General features: G+C 40.8%; 1 protein-coding gene across 11 annotated transcripts in view; it reads left to right on the forward strand.

The window, feature by feature from the left end:
- Positions 1 to 3,497: 3,497 nt before the first annotated feature.
- The window catches only part of LOC122553704 (alpha-(1,6)-fucosyltransferase), a 747,121-nt gene continuing 732,869 nt past the window's right edge, over positions 3,498 to 17,749 (forward strand). For 7 of the 11 annotated variants that reach the window (XM_043697905.1, XM_043697906.1, XM_043697904.1 and 4 more), the window contains exon 1: positions 3,791 to 4,248. The gene's annotated coding sequence lies outside the window, so the exon portion shown is untranslated. Of the gene's footprint in view, positions 4,249 to 17,749 lie in introns of all 11 variants that reach the window. The other 4 variants (XR_006312793.1, XM_043697917.1, XM_043697919.1 and 1 more) reach the window with 4 other exon arrangements.

Raw genomic sequence — 17,749 nt, forward strand, 5'->3', positions numbered from 1 at the left:
TACTAATTTCAAACACCATAAAAATGAAAACATTTTCAGTATCAGCAAAAATACAAGATTATACAAGTCTTTCCTTTATGACCATAAAATGTAGGACCATAAGTAGGCCATTGGCCCCTTGAGGCCACTCTGCCATTCTTTGAGATTATGGTGGATCTGATAATTTTCAACTTGACTATCCTGCATTTTCTTCATAACCCTTGATTCTCTTAACAATTAGAGGTTAGTCTACATCAGCCTTGAATATTGTGAGCAACCAAGTCTCAACAGTCCTTTGTAAAACAACCCCACAGATTCACCACCTTCTTATAGAAGAAATTCCTCCACTTCTCTGTATTCAATGGGTGACTCCATACTCTGAGATTCTGGCCTCTGCTCCTAGACTCTCCCACAAGGGGAAACAATCTCTCCATATCTACTTTGTCCACCCCCTTAAGAATCTTACATTTCAGTAAGGACTCTTCTCACTCTTAAGCTCTGATGAATACAAAACCAACCTACTTAACTTCTCTTCATAAGACAATCCCTCCCTAACCCAGGATGAATTGAGTGAATTTTTTTTAAAAACTGTGGATGCTGTAAATCAGAAACAAAAAGGAAAAGCTCAGCAGGTCTGGCAGAGGAAAGGTCACTCAACCCGAAATGTTAACCCTGATTTCTCTCCACAGATGCTGCCAGACCTGTTTAGCTTTTCTATGAACTGGGTGAACCTTATATGGGCTGTCTGAAATTCCAGTGTAGCTTTCCTTAGATAAGGGGATCAAAACAGTTCACAAAATTCCAGGTGTGCTTATACCAGTGCCTTGACTAGTTTTAGCAAGACTTCCCTATTTTTACACATCATTTCCTTTGAAATAAAGGTCGACTCTTCATTTGCCTTCTCTATTACTTGCTGAACTTGGATGTCACCTTTTTGGGATTCATGCACTACGATCCCCTCCAAGTCCTTCTATTCTGCAGCTTTCTGCAGTCTTTCCCTCTTTAAATAACATTCACCTCTTCTATTTTTCCTGCCAAAGGGCATCACCACACATCTTCTAACATGACATTCCATCTGCCAAGACTTTGCCCACTCATTTAACATGCCTATGTTCCACTTGTAATTACCTTGTACCTTCCTCATTACTTCTCATCTATTTTTGTGTCTCCTGCAAACTTAACCACAGCACATCGACTTCCATCATCCAAGACATTGACATATATTGTTAAGCATTATGGCTCCTGTGCCACTCTACTAGTCACACATTGCACAACTGCATATCATTGGAAACACATCTAATTATTCCTTGAACTTATTAATTGTCCCTTTCAATGGTCTTTCTACATAATTTATTCTGTGAATCAATTGCTTTTTTTGTGAAATGAATTTGCGTATGAAGTTGTTCCAACTTAATGATTTGACAAGCATTTCAATCTTTTGTTTTGCAAGCAATCTGATCTACTGATTTTGAAATTTCTGTATGGGCAATAGGAGTGCAAAGTCTGAGTGACATCTGAAGTTCAGCAGAAGCTTGATGTTTTGTCACCTCTGAAGATTGTGTGGAGTACATATTCATGTGATACACATGAAGCACAATAGACTCATTGGTGGTTCATCAAGAAATTCAGGCTGCACATGGAATGAGAATTTCATTATAACATGAATATGAGTTGGCGATTCTCTGGCATTATATCATTTAACTAACATCCTGCCACATTTTCCAGGCTCTTGTATAATTTTATTGGTTGCTTAAAAAGTGATTAATTATTTTTATTGTAAATAATAATGCTAAATCCTCACACAAACCCGAGCATCAGAATTTGCAACATAACAGAAATCAAACAATAATCACCAGTGCTTGATGCCTCATAGACTGCAAGAGCTGTTGTTTTCTAACATGTTTCAGCAATTTGCATAAATAATAGATGTAGGAGAAAGTAGCATTAATGTGAGATGTTTATAGCCTTGTTATGACATCAGTCTCAATAAATAATCACCAAAAGCAGAATATTTATATTGGGCACTATGCCACTTATTCCAAAGCTGTTTCCACAGCCCCATTTGCTGTTCCGTTGTCTGTGAATGAATACGCATTTCTTTAAAAATGAGATCCTACTCAAACTTCTGCATTTGAATACAAAGATAAATTACATTTTCGAGATCACAAGCTCACTTTCTTGTCACTTGTAAATGTGGTGCAAATTGCTTTCTCATTGGCATCCTCTTCATAATTTACATTTTCCATGCCAAATTGTGGGGGTAAGTGCTGTGCATTTGACACAGTTCCTCTCTATGATGCTACTATCAAACAGAGACTAATCCTTTACACATTCGATTCGATGCTCAGGATAGTGCTTTTTTTTGGCACCAAAAACGGAACCAGAACTCAAACCTACCTAGTCCCTATGTGTGGGATTGGATGAGTTCATTACAGAAACATAATTGTTGTTCAGTGATACTGCAATTCTATTGTTGCAGTTTTAGTGTATGGTTATTTAAACTGTGTTGTAAACACATGGAAGGTAACAGATAACAGATAACATTGTAATTGTATAAGCTGTTACATAGATAAATTATAGCGTTGTTCTTGACTGATGAAGATGAAACATCAGAATATAGAATTATAAAAAAGTAATCCAATCATTTCGCTGCACACATTAAAAATAACAAAACATTTTCCTGAATAAATGGGATTTTTGATACTTTAGCTGGGTAACGTATTCAAGGTTGTACTGAGAACCATCAGAGCATTTGCATTGTAATCCACTCATGCATCTGCTTTTAAGACTCATTATCGTGAGTACGCGCAACTGCACGTTTCTAACAAAACAAATGCTTTACTCCAACAAATTGATTGCAAATATTGTGTCCCTTTATCAAATAAAGTGCAACTGTTCCACTGCCATGAATTATTAACAGATTTATATTAAGGGAATACATAATAATTGCAGTGTGGTTACAGTACATTAGACTTAATGATAATGACTTGTGAAAGCAAATGTATTATCATAGATTTGAATCTAAATATTCAGTTTGGTACCACTTTAATGCATACAGTTCACCCACCAGAAAGAACAGCAAGTGTGGTATGCATGTCCTGAATATGTAATCAATTAAAGGGTGTTTATTGGGGATTGATAGGACTTATTTTCTTAACTGGGAATTCTGATCTTGCAAAGGACTGTAGCTCATCACAATGAAAATATTTTCTTTTTAATTAGTGGAAGAGACCAACAACAGATGATCAGGAATTGTTCCCTTTTAAATCTTGTATGATAGGTTCAAAGTAAATTATTAATGCATTAATGTCATTGAAAAATCAATGAAGAGTATCATATCAAATTGAAGGATAAGCAATAAATTTTATTTTGCTTGTTTAATATGAATAACATCTTGAATGTATATTACCAAAATAATCACACTGCTGTTTTATTACAATGATGAAACCAGTTCTTCTGAACCGTGCTTCATAGATTGAGTTTAAAAAATAGGTAACCCAGCCACAAGTCTTTTTCGCCTTTTCCAGCAATGTAAATTCATATTAGAATATTGATATTAGAAGCATAAACAGTGGATCATTTACTGCAGCCTAATGGGGCGCTTGGCTGGAGTTAAATAGACTTCACGATATGCTTCAACAGCAAAATAAAAGTGTTCAGAATAAATATGCTGGAAATGCTAACGACTTCGCACGTTTCACTTTCCCTGCGAAGTCATCTCTTGTTCAGCTTCTCAAATGGATAGATTAATGATATTCCTTCCTGGGAGTTGCACAACCAGTGAAACATGTTTACGGAGCCTGAAACAGTAAGTAAGGAGCAGAACGGGACGGGATTTCTAACAGATAGTGGTGTAAATTCTCAGCGGGCAGCCCCCCATGTGATTCCTGCCGTGGAGCAGGATTGGAAAGAGGAGGAGGGGGGTTGGTGGGAGACATGCGCACAGTCTGTGTGTGCCTGGGAGACGGGAGAGCACGCCTGAGCGCTCTCTCTCTCTGCTCACTTACACTCGGGCAGCCTGCTGTATCACTGCCTCTCCCGTTACACAGAAGGTCCCTTGGAGCTGATCTGTGATCCCTCACACACACATACAGCCCTCTCGGAGTTCCTGTTTCCGCCAAATACTGCCTGACGCGATCAAATACCAGTGGATCCTCCGTCTAATGTGCATATTCACATACACAGAAAACATTCTTCAACCAAACAGGGAGAGAAAGCGACCTCGAGTAGCCGAGCAGAGCCCGGAGCCTCCCTGACCCGGAGTGGCAGGTCTGTACTCTGTGTGTGTGTGTATATGTCGCTGCTTTTACTCCGCTCCGCGGGCAGGGATGAACACTGCAAGCCAAGCTGGAGCTGTCTGGAGCCGGCCCTGCTGCTTCTTGCTGCTGCTGCCGCTCCTCCCAGGAAATAGCGGTCGGCAGCTTTAGACATCATCATTATCCACCCCCATCTGCTTTACCGTTAACTCCAATCCGGGCCCGGGCTTCCTCAGTGTTGGCATAACACTGTGCGGGGAAGGGGGGGAAAGGCAGTGGGATTTAACAGTGCGCTGGGGCTTGGAAGGATTTGCTTTTTGAAGAAGGCCTTTTCCTTGTAGTTTTTTTTTGTTTGCTGATTCTCTTAATACGATGAATCAGGTTATTTATCCCAGGCAGATGGGAATAAACATGAGTTCTTTGCCTCTGATCTGTAATCTGTCAAGTATTCAAAAGTCAATAAGGATTTTTTTTGAAGGGGAATTAATTTGGACGAAATGTTTTTTTAAACAAAAAGAAAATTCTGTGTAGTTTTAATTTCTAATGAGCATGTTTACATCTGGGAAGGAAACATTTTACTCTATACGTCAGACAGGAATGACTGTGAAGTTTCCCTGGGTGGGTGTTTAAAGGTGGGTTTACGTTTAAAAATTGGTCACTTTTTTTGTGTGAACTAACGGGATTCGAGATATTCCACAAGGGGAGTAAGAGGTGGGTTATCCGCTGTATCTCCTCCTCCGTTGTAACTGTGCTGGGTTAGATACAATATCTGAATAGACGCGTGTGGGTTTCCAAGTTCAAAATAACCCCTTCTGACGGGAGAAGCGTTAAGAACTCAGGAAGTACTCCAGAGTTCTGGATTAAACCGAAAGGAGCAGCGATGTTTTGGCGGAGACTAATGTAAACTTTCAGTTTGGAATGTATTCAGGTCGTGACCCAGATGAATAACTAAATATGTAATTTAATTCCCCAGATCTTGGGGTGAGAGTGGGCGCTTGTTAATTTGGGGAGTTGAAGGGGAGGAAGGCGACTGTCTCTGTGAAATGAATAGCGCAAAGAGGAGATTGATTTGTCTGCTCTCTAGGGGACAGACGGAATGGGTGTATGCAAAGCTTGGAGTGAGCCTAGAAGTGCTGGCGAGGGTTGAGTTAAAAGCGGGAAAGGAGCAGTGAAATGAAGGTGGAGCGTGTAAGTAGGTTTTATGGTCATTTCAGTCAAACTCTTGGGCTGTGGTCTGTCCCACCACCGGGACAGGTAGGACTTGAAGCCGGATCTTGCCCGTGTGATAGTTTTTTTTAAGTTTTGCTGTCAAACTGCGAACTGCTGAAACTGCCATAGTCTTGAAAGAATCAGCATAAGGAGAAGATCTGAGTTTGATTAAATGCTGCGAATGTAAATAATGTGTTTCCTGGTTTAAACCAGGAAAGTAAGTTCGGAGTGATAAGCAAATGAATTTAATCAGATATTAAGAATGTAATGTTTAAACAGCACAGAAGCAAGCCATTCAGCCCACTGTGTCAGAGGTGACTCTTTGAAAGAACTATCCAATACTTCATAGCCCTCTGCTCTTTTCCTAAAGCCCTGCAATTTTTGTTTTCTTACGATTTTATGCCATTCGTTGTTGTAAGTTCCCATTGTGTCTGCTTCCTCTGCTGTCTTCGGCATTGCAGTGCATATCAGGTGATGGATGATGACAGCAACCCAATGATCAGGGAAGTTGAAGTAAAACCATTAGGGCCCTTCAAAATGGCTTGGATTTGAATGACGTTTCTTGTGTACTTAGTATTCTCTCAGAATTGCCTATATAATTTTAATCACTGCTTTTTTTAAAAAAAGTGTTGCAAACGTGATACTTACACCTGAATGCCACATTGTAAGTGTATGAAATGCAACATCAGATTGTTATTTGCTGAACAGAGTAAAGTTTATTTTGATTTCCATTGAGAAAATGTTAGATATTACAAGTCTTTGGACTGATCTTTTGCTGAAATCTGTGCCTCAAATCAATATGATGCTGTTTTCATAAGCAAAGCAGTGCATTAATAAAGCAGAGCTGAAAGTAAAATCTGACTAAGTTTTAGGCTGAGAGACTGTTTAAAATTAAAGTGCTTTTACATTTAAATAGTGCTTTATAGGTACTTGATGGCTGTAACCAGGGAAACAATGTGTTTGTAACCAGGGAAACAATGTGTTTGTAACTAGGGAAACAATGTGTTATCTTTGTATTTAACTTAGTTGGTGCCGAAGAGAGTGATTTCTAACTTCGTTGCCAATGAGAAATTATATTGATGGGCTTGACCAAAATTTTAGCCTCACAATGAATGGATATTACAGTATACAGATCACAATTGATGAGTGTGCCAAATAAGTGATAATTTGTTTCAGATTTTACATTATTCAGTCAATTGCTTTGGACTTATCAGGTGACTGGTCTGGTGGGACAGCAGTTATGAGGAAAGCCTGTCTATATTTTTTGATTTTGGTGGCTTTTAAACTGTGATTAAAAACCTGTTCCATTTTTGCAGTGGGTTGCCTTCAGCAGTTCTTGTCTAGGTATTATTACTACCAAGAGTACTTGGTGGCAGGCAGTAGATGTTGGAAGATGAAATAGCTACTCCTGGTACAGGAGGTAGAAGTTCAGATTTAGAACAAGGTTTCCATATAATGTCTTTTGTTTTCGATTAGGCAGTATCTGACTAGATACAGAGAAATGTATTTCTTTCTTAATTTTGAGCTCCGAAAACAATGTAGTGAGTGAATTAATTGGTCAAACAGATATCATCAGGCAAGTGCCATCATCAGCCCAATGGCTTTTCCATATGCATAGAACTCTTCAATTCAGATAAGTTAAATAAATGATGTGTGTACAAGACCAGGTCAGAAGCTGGGCATTCTGCAGTGAGTAACTCATCTCCTGACTTCCCAAGGTCTGCCTACCATCTACAAGACATAAATCAGAGGAATACCTTCCTCTGAAGGCAGCTCCAATGACACTGAGTCCTGACATCATTTAAGACAATGCAGCCTGATTGATTAGTCACTCCACCTATCACTTTTGGTTCACTCCCTTCATAACCAGGCAAAAGTGGGTACTGCAGATGCTGGAAATCAGAGTCTGGATTTGAGTGGTGCTGGAAAAGCACAGCAGGTCAGGTAGCATCCGAGGTGCAGGAAAATCGATGTTTCGGGCAAAAGCCCTTCATCCCTTCATAACCAGTACACAATGGCAGCAGTGATTTCCCACCTACAGGATGCATTGCAACAAATCGCCCAGTCTCCATTGACAGCACCTTCCAAAGCCCCAACCTCTGCAAGCAAATAGTTTGGGACAGTAGATGCACAGGAACAGCTTGACCTGGAAGTGCTTCTCTAACCCATATGTGATTTGATTTGAGAAACAGAATTGGGTACTGTTGACTTGGGTTGGGAAGCTGGCTATAAAGCTTTTTGTGATGTTGCCAAGGTGTAGGACATAAATGATGAAGATAATGAGACCAAAGCTAGATCTTTGTGACAGGGATGTTGGAAAGAGAAGCCAGTGTTGGAGAAATACTTCAGCTTCTGATTGATGTCGTGGAACTGAGTGAGGGCAGTCGCATTGAGTTGACTTTTGGGAGAGAGTCACGAGAAGAGGTTTATCTGGTGTGGTGTGAGGATGAATATTGCAAATTGCTGCATAAAATTCAATGTGCCACAAATGCTGAGCAGGCCTAGATGTTGGTGTTGTCATTGAGTGCAGTGAGATACAGTTTGTCAGATCTGTGAGAGGCAAAACTAGGATGTGATGCAACTGAGCTGTGAAGGGAGAGTTTCAGACTTTACAATGACACTTCTCCAGGTACCTTGTTACCCGAAACTTGCACTCTACTTGGCTGGGGTGACTTGATGGGGTTTGTGAGGGAAGAAGGGGCGGCACAATGGCACAGTGGTTAGCACTGCTGCCTCACAGCGCCAGAGACCCGGGTTCAATTCCCGACTCAGGCGACTGACTGTGTGGAGTTTGCACATTCTCCCCGTGTCTGCGTGGGTTTCCTTCGGGTGCTCCGGTTTCCTCCCACAGTCCAAAGATGTGCAGGTCAGGTGAATTGGCCATGCTAAATTGCCTGTAGTGTTAGGTAAAGGGGTAAATGTGCGGGAATGGGAGGGTTACGCTTCGGCGGGTCGGTGTGGACTTGTTGGGCCGAAGGGCCTGTTTCCACACTGTAAGTAATCTAATCTAATCTAATCTAATTGAGAACTAGCCTGAAACCCTATACAGTCATAGAGATTTTCAGCATGGAAACAGACTCTTTGGTCCAATTCATCCATGCCAACCAGATATCCTAAACTAATCTAGTCCCATTTGCCAGCACTTAGCCCATATCCGTCTAAACTCTTTCTATTCATATACCCATCCAGATGCCTTTTAAATGTTTTAATTGTACCTGTTTCCACCACTTCCTCTGGAAGCTCATTCCATACAAGCACCACTGTCTGTGTGAAAAGGTTGCCCTTTAGGTCCCTTTTTAAATTTTTCCCTTTTCACCCTAAACCTATGCTGTCTAGTTCTGGACCCCCTCCCCCCCCCCCCCCCCCCCTCCCCCCACTCCAGGGAAAAGACATTGCCTGTTTACCTTATCCATGCCCCTCATGATTTTGTAAACTTCTAAGGTCACGCCTCAGCCTCCGATGCTTCAGGGCAAACAGCCCCAGCCTATTCAGCCTCTCCCTGTAGCTCAAACCCTCCTATACTGGCAACATTCTTGTTAATCTTTTCTGAACCCTTTCAGTTTCACAACATTCTTCCGATAGGAGAGAATAAAGATTTTTACAAAATACATTAAAATCAGAGATTATCTATGACATGCAAACTTTTCTTAATATGCTGAATGTTGCAATGCTGCTATATTCGTATTTATTCTCGGGCATGTTACTTTTCAAGCCTCAAAACGGGGTTAGATTAAAAATGATTTGGGAAGCATTGCTTTGGCTGAAAAGGAATACATAAGATATGATGTCTTTATGATTGAAGGGGCAGTTTTGAGTTTTGTCATAATGTCATACAAGAAGCACAATCAGAAGTTTAAAGTGTTATGTTTGCATGACAAAGAGTAGGGAAATGTTCAGATTTTATAAAATGCCACACCTGGGTTGTGCCTCAGAGTCACTTTGCTCTTTAAGGTATTCAAAGTGAACTTGAATGGAATTGAAAGTGACAAATTTTTGTTTTTGGTCATTCATGTTGCTTGCTTATGTCATACTATCACCTGATGAAGGAGCATCGCTCCGAAAGCTCGTGTGCTTCCAATTAAACCTGTTGGACTATAACCTGGTGTTGTGAGATTTTTAACTGTGTCATACAAGGTGTTGTCTAATTTTGAGAAATGCCATAGGGTTAGGATTAATGTGGTATATATGTAATCATGGAAGGTGATGTCATAGGGAAGTCATATAATATTACATGGCCTTGCTCTATCTTTCAGCTTTGTGGTATGATGAAGCCAAAGTGAGATATTTCTTAAAGTTAACATTTTCTGTTCATCTGACATTAAATATTCTCTCACAGCAGAAGACCAAACATGACATAGTTTGTAAAGTCAGATTGTGATAAGATTAAACTGTCAGAATTAACATTCATTGTTCATAGCACTGGATACAGATGGCACACCCAACCTGTTTTGGGGTTGCTACTTAAATATTAACACAGGAATTTAACTTCCTGAAAAAACAAAGAAATGATGATTCAACATTATTTTTCAGCCATTCTTGGAATGTTGAGACACTAGTATTTCCAAGAGCGAATGGAACTTTTTTTTACGGCACCAAACTCCTTTGTGAAATCATTTGGTTTTAAAGTTTGTGGAAAGCTTCAAAATCAAGAGCTAAATTGAGGTAACGATCAGTTGGCCAATTCATACCCAGCCTAGAAAGAATACTATGATAGGAAAGATTAATTGTTTCATTTTTGTTGCTGTTTTTTACATCAGTGGAATATAAAATTGTTGTCTTTTTTGCCAAGTTCCAAACTGGAAAAGAAGTTTGGAGCAGAAGATGCCTAAAATTCTCGGTGGAACTTGCCCTTATTAATTAAAGCCTGCACATCATAACGCAAGCTAATGGGGAAAAGAGACTGACTTTTTAAAATCAGACTTCCGTTATCTGGTCTGTCTGACAGAAATTCCCAGTTGGCTACATCCAATGTTGGACTGTTGTCAAAAAGCAGCTGAGAGATGTTTCTACAAGTAAATCAAGCAGTAGAGAGATACATGTGCTGTTGGGCCACTTCAGAATAAAGATTCACATAAGCTGGGTGCTGTATGTTTCTCTTATTGATTTGGTCAGATTTGGTTTTGAATTTAGTGTCCCGTGTGGGACTGCAAACATCTTTTTTTAAAACCTTGTGAATACTGTGGATTTGGATTGTATGGCTGCCCGTGAACCAACCCTTTCAGTCTCCCTGAAACCTGCCCTCTGGGTTAGACATGCAGATTTTGTGGTGGGAAACTGGCACTGGCAGAATTATCTTCTCAGGGGGAAAGGCCATGGTCAGTCATCATTATGTGAGGACTTGGTGCCTGATTGAGGGCGTGAATGTGCTGAGAGGCAAGCCTCTGCCTTTGCTTTGAAACCCCTGCTCTCCTTAATCTCTGCAACCCATTTTTATATGAAACTTGTCATGCGTTAAATATAGCCAGGATTGTCCTGTGATCCTGCGACTCTGGAAGCTGACTTTCTGACAGCATCCGTGGCCTCCCCAGTGGCACTGGTGAGTGCAAGAGCTACTGTCCTCTGGCTCTCAGTGAGGTGAGACCTTAGCCCTGAACCCCTCAACAAGATTCCACTTCGCTTTTGCCAAGAGAGTTAACTTGCTCAGATTTCTTTATTCGCATACGGCCATGAATGAGCTTGTTGAGGGGAGAGATTTGGATTTTAGTTTCGAGGTGCAATTCTGTGCGCTGTCAGAGCCACAGCACAGAGAAGACAGTGGCGATGTAGCAGGAAGCCCTCTATATGACAGGACCAGAACAAAAAGCAGCAACGCTAAAGAGAAAAAGCTGTGAGGATGTCGACATAGTCTCGGCACCAGCAATAAATCAGAATTGTTATGGCAGCAAACAATCGCCAATGTAAACTGGATTTGACTCGGGATGAATTAAAAGGGCAGCACGGTGGCTCAGTGTTTAGCACTGCTCCCTCACGGCGCCAGGGATTCAGGTTCGATTCCAGCCTCAGGTCACTCTCTGTGTGGAGTTTGCACATTCTCCCGGTGCCAGTGTAGGTTTCCTCTGGGTTCTTCCCATAGTCCAAAGATGTGCAGGTCAGGTGAATTGGCCATTCTAAATTGCTCATAGTATTACGTGCATTAGTCAGAGGGAAATAAGTTTGGATTGGGTTACTCTTCGGAGGGTCGGTGTGGACTTGTTGGGCCGAAGGGCCTGTTTCCAAACTGTAGGGAATCTAATCTAATCTAAAAGCCAGAAAATTCTGATGTAGGTTTTCCAACATTCTTGGAATGTTTAAAATGAAATGAGAGGCTAATATTTCCAAATGCAGGCTTTTTTTGTGGCCTCTTTTCCTTTCTCTCTATTGGCTAGTGTTTATTTTTCAATTCCAAGGATAGCATCCCAATCTCACATTGACTTCCAACCCTGCACCATGGAAACATGCACACTACAATTTTGATGGGTGGAAAGCAGGAAGTTACATCTTCTGTTAATGGTAACAGATGCAGGAAGTGAGCAGGACCCAGTAAGAAGCACGCCAGATTTTTCAATGGAAAGCCAGCTTTTTAAATGGTAGGATGTAATTTGTACGCAATATGGAAACCCAATGTGAGAAGAGAAGACCTCTAGTCTTTGCAGTTGGTAAATTTTGATGGTCAGTTTTCCATGTCAGATAGTGATTGAAAGCAGAAAGCCATCTCAGGCTTGATTTTTGACTCTGGCTCAGGCAATGATGCAAGACCTGGCAGACAATGTAAGCTCTTCCCAAGAACTTTGCTTAATGCACATATTCTCAAATCCTGTTGTGGGCAATTTTGAGTGTATCACTGTCTTCTAGTTAACCACTTCCACTACAATCCATTTATTTATGAATTTGTGAATTGAACTTTGATCTTCTGTGCAGATGAGGTTCCTTCTGATGACTGTGCTGATTGATGAACAAAATCCAATTGTACATTTTTTAATCAGATGGTTTAATTAAACACGACATAAAAAAAAACTTACCTTCAAGCTTTCTGAACAAATTAATTGTCAAGCGCTAATAGTATTAAATTGAACATTCCATTGTGTGAATTTAGATAATTCATGATTGAAATATCTGATTTACCTCATCAATTTGTATTCAAATAATTGGTTTATAGATCTCAATTAAATTACTGTATATTTATTTGCAATGTGCATATCTATAGTCCCCTTATTTCTAACTTGGAGTTAGTATAAGACGCAAGTTGAGTAAGATGTTGGAAAGTAACAAAATTGCTAGCTTTTCTTAAGTAACAATGTTTTCGTTTTCCTGTGTGCAACTTGCCAAACTGTGCAAACCAGAACATGTTAAAATTCTGCAAGGCCTGGATAGAAATCTTTTGTTGGCTCTAAGTGTCCTGTGTGTGACAGTATAGTTGGAGTTGAGAAGAATGAGATGGTCTCATGCACATAGGATTCGTAAGGGACTGTCGGATAAATGCAGAGAGGATGTTTCCACTCATAATCTAGGCCCAGAGGGCATAGCCTTAGAATAAAAGGGTACCAATTTAAGAATGAGATAAGGAGAATTTTTTTCTGAGGGTTGAGAGTCTTTGGAATTCCTTGCCACAGTAAGCTGTGGAGCAGAGCCCTTGTTTCTTAATGACCTGAGGTAAATAGATCAATAGGGGAATCGAGGATTATTGGGAAAATACAGGAAAGTGGATGAGGAATGTTGGATCGAATTGTGGTGCAGGCTTGAGGAGTCAAATGACTTACTCCTGCTCTTAGTTCTTCTGGCCTTATTTGTGCTCAATCAGAAAGACCATCCCGTGTAAAAACTACCAGTTATTCAGAGGCCATGTGATGCAGAATTTGTTCATATGGTACTGGTTCAGAGGACCTTCCACCATGGTCTTTACTAGACAAGTGCAAGTAAAATGTTGAAAACAAGACCAGGAACTCTTCCTTGCGTTGAAGTGACCTAAGCACTTCACTCGGTAACTTGTGAGGCTTTGTGGATTGTGCTCTAATGTTTTGGACACCCAAGAAACTTTTTCTCAATGCTTCATGATAACATGACAGCAATTGTCATGAGTGGGAGATCTGAAACAGACTCCTTCAAAGTCTGGATTTGAGGCAAATGAAACTCTGTTACTTCCCATAATATTTACAAAAACACTGCTGGTGGCAATTCACCTAATCAAAGATCAACTGCCTCTGGTTTGAGTATTAAATACTGCCCAGATGGAAAGCACTTAAACTTCTATTACTTTTGTGACAAGTCCTTCATACCAAACTGAGCTGGTCTTAATAGATATCTATGATCTGCAGACTATGGTGTCATTACTCACCTTGCACCAGATTTGCAAGACCGACACCAGATCAAATATGTAATTTCAGCCTTCTGCAAATAACCGTAACAAATGTTTGACAACAAAGTCAACAATAGTCTTGTCATGACCACTCTGGTAACCAGGCCTGTTCAGTGATACCCTCAAGGTCTCACTGGCGAGGTGCAGCATTCCCACAGATACCTGGGAATCACTGGCCCAAGGTCACTTGAAGTGGAGGAAGAGTATCCGAGCAGGCATCGAGCACCTCGAGACTTGCCGTCGGGGGGAAAGAAGATGGAAGCCAGGTGAAAACGGTGAAAGGAGTGCAGTGCCACGCCAATGCCCCACCTGCCCCAATGTTGAAGCCTGCAGTAGCCATATTGGTCAGTACGGCCACGAATGGACTCACTCTGAGAGTGGGAGAGTCATCCTTATCTTTGAGGGCCTGCTGCTGCTGTTGCTGATGATGATGTATCAACGTCAGATGGGTGTCTAGAGAAATTCCATCAGCAAAGCATCTTTCGTATCCACAGCATTCAATGGGAGAAGTGTTTCTCAAATGTTTGTCGTCTTTTTGAGTCTGATGGACAGACCACTGATTCTGCTTGACTGAAAACTGTGCCTCCTAACCAGGTCCTAGGTTTTTAAAATGACACCAGTGTTCCATGGAGGATTCAAAGCTCGCCTTGAAGCATGGCAACATGAATAATAATAATCAGCAAGGATGCGCTACCAGTTGCTCCAAATAGTTACAAAATGTTCATTAAGCTACATCACTCGTCGAGTTTGAAAACCTTAATCGATGAGGCAGAAAGGAAAGAAAAAGGAACAGAATTCTCCCTTCAGGAGCACACAGCCTTGTCTCCAGAGATCAGTTAGTCAACACTCGGCTTGTTCAGTCATATGTGAACCTGTGACAGAAACTCTCATTTTCTGAGTAGATATTATTCTCGAGGGACAGTCAATGACTGGTATAATAGTAATAAGGGTGTCTTGCCAAAAGGAGAATTGAAGAAACCAGGCAATGTTTTCTTTTAAAGTAGCTAAAATGTCCCAATTTCTTTCTGATAAGTGGCCGGCTGAAAGTTTTGAGATCTGGTAGCACAAACACTACTCACTCTTTTGAGCAGAGAAAGGAACACTGAGAAGATACTTGGATTGTCTGTTCTTTAACCAATCAGCCCTTTGCTGATGAAGGGCTTATGCCCAAAATGTTGATTTCTCCTGCTTCTCAGATGCTGCCTGACCCACCTGTGCTTTTCCAGCACCACACTCTCGACTCTGAACTCCAGCATCTGCAGTTTTCACTTTTTCCCAATGACCTTTTACACCTAGAAGAACAAAGATCAACACAATATGGGAACACCACCAACTGGAAGTTCTCCTCCAAGCCACTCACCATCCCAAGACCCTGTAAATGGTACGATATCACCGTTCCTTAATTGTTACTGAGTCAAAATTCTTGATCTCCCTTTCAAACTGCACTCTGCGTGTCTCTTCACTTCAGAACTACAGCGGTTTAAGAAGGTAGTTCATCACTCCATTCACAAAGCAACTTTGTGCCCAGCCAGCAATGCACCATCCTGTGAATAAATAAATCACATTGAGTCAGTTTTTCCATCTATTTTGTTTCTTCTCTGCTGTTATAATGTGTCTAAAACCTCTCATGCAGCTGTATGAGGAAGTCTCCATGTTGGAAAGAATTCCCATCCTAATGATGAGCTGACTGTCACCTACGCTATTTGTCATTCAAACGTTTGGAAACATTTAGTAATGGAATAAAAAGCAGCTTCAAGTATAAGCTTCTCCTAACCTAAAATCGACCTCGACTCAGTAGAGGAATTTGTTTTGATTTTTCTCTAAGCCACATTACTGACTCCACTGTATAAACAGGATGCTGACTGCAACTTATCCAAAGGCCAGTTTATGAGATCCATGTATGTACTGAGTAAAAATAACCATATCCTTTTTGTGAGTTGTGTGCTGACTTACTTTCTTGCCAGCCCAATTTGTCTTTGTACAGAACAGTGAGCATTAAGGCAATAACATTCATTGCTGTGGAGGCTAAAATCTTGCTTTTGATGGCTGCATTCCCTTCGTGGAAAAGGTTACCTCGAGAACACTGGCATTCCACTTCTGAAAGGTTGCTACCACAAACATTTGCATCTATAAAGCACCTTCAAAACTAGTAAATACAAATATATATCTCTAAGTCCTGTGTGCACTTCTGCTAAACAGGATCTGAACCAACGTTTTACATGATCTTGGATGGGTTTTTCCACTCTGGAAGAAAATGTGGATGGGAGGTGGGTGTAGGGGAAGGAAAGCAAGTTGCAAATGCCGAGGGGAAAAAAACTAAAAGGACACTAGAATTAAACATTCAACCCATTGACTTGACTTTGGCGAAAGCATGGCTAAAATTTGTCTCCCAATTTTTTTTTAAAAGAAGGATTTATACTTCTGCAAGTTGGATATTAGGATGGCTTTCCACTTTCAAGTGCTTTATAGCTTATCAGGCTAAGGACAGGCAATGTGGCAGTCAGCTTACGCACACTGTGGTAAGACCTCTCAAACCATGTGTTATGGTTCTGTCTGCTGTCAGCAGTTGTAGTAAGTTGTTGAGCACAGTGGGATATTTCACTTGGGAGGCACAGATGAAAGTCAAGTATTCACTTTCTTTTTAGAAGGGTCCATTCAAATAACAGATGGCTGGTCCGGGTTAACTGCTGAAGGTGGATGACTGAAGTAAATGCGCTTAAAGCAGTCTCTCCTCTTTTTAATTAATGACAATGCAAAAGGCAGTGTTTGTGAGCAAGGTTTTTTTTGCTCAATTCAGCTTCGACCTAGAATATTGTAGATAAGGGGAAGTGCCCAGAGTACTTGGGTTTATCCGAACATTGCTGTCTATGGAAGAACAATTTGTTACGAGTTGCTGCAGTGCTTCTTAAGCTGTATTATGTTATGATTTTAATACTTCAAAATAAGTGTGACCTCAGAGGTCTGCTAAGAAGCATCCTGTGTAGTAATGCAGCGTGCATATTTTTATAGTTTTTATGTTATGGATCAACATTGATACTTAACATAAATATGAAAATCTGCATTTTAAAATAGTGAGTAAAAATGTTTCTTTTTAAAGAACTCTTAGCTTTTGACCATGTTATCTGCTGGTGACATGATTCAGAGAAGCATCCACTGCACAGTAACCAGCCCCTCTTCCCTTCTCCCACTCTCTCACTCGCACAGCAACCAGCCCCTCTTCCCTTCTCTCTCACTCACACTCTCACACACAAAAACACACGCATACGTGCACACACGCGCGCACACACGCAATAACCAACCCCCCTCTCCTATTCTCTCATGCACAGTAATTGGCCCTTCACCTAACACAAATCAGATTCTCCTCCACATGCTCTGCCGCAATAAAAAGGAGTTACCTGGTAGGGAGCCTGTCAAAGCAGACAAGACCAGTATCATAGTAAAGTTTGAAACTTTCTCAACTCAGTCTTTCAGCCTCCTGACAACTTGCTGCTCAACCTAATGGTTTCTGCTGCACACACACTGCCTCTGCCTGCCCAAACTCAATGTAAAAGCGTCTCGGTTGCACTTGCACCAACTGCCAGAAGTATTTTTTTGGGGATTAAAGAGTGCATTGGACTCTGGCTGTCCTGCTATTATGTGTCTCTTTCCACCCTCCCATGCCATTGTTGCAAGTTAAGTGCAAGATGGTCAGTGGTGATCTGTACATTGGTGGCACTGGATTCTATGATAATTGCTCAGCATTTCTGTAGCATAAATATTATTTGGCACTAATCAGTCCTATGGGATTTAGCACACAACTATAAGTTTGTGATATCTACAGATTTATTTGGAAATGTAAGAAGAGTATTGCACAAGAATTAGCCAATAGGATCCATTTGCCACAATTGCAGTTTAGATTAGATTAGATTACTTAGTGTGGAAACAGGCCCTTCAGCCCAACAAGTCCACACTGACCCGCTGAAGCGCAACCCAC

The sequence above is a fragment of the Chiloscyllium plagiosum genome, chromosome 10, assembly GCF_004010195.1.
Source record: "Chiloscyllium plagiosum isolate BGI_BamShark_2017 chromosome 10, ASM401019v2, whole genome shotgun sequence".
NCBI lineage: Eukaryota > Metazoa > Chordata > Chondrichthyes > Orectolobiformes > Hemiscylliidae > Chiloscyllium > Chiloscyllium plagiosum.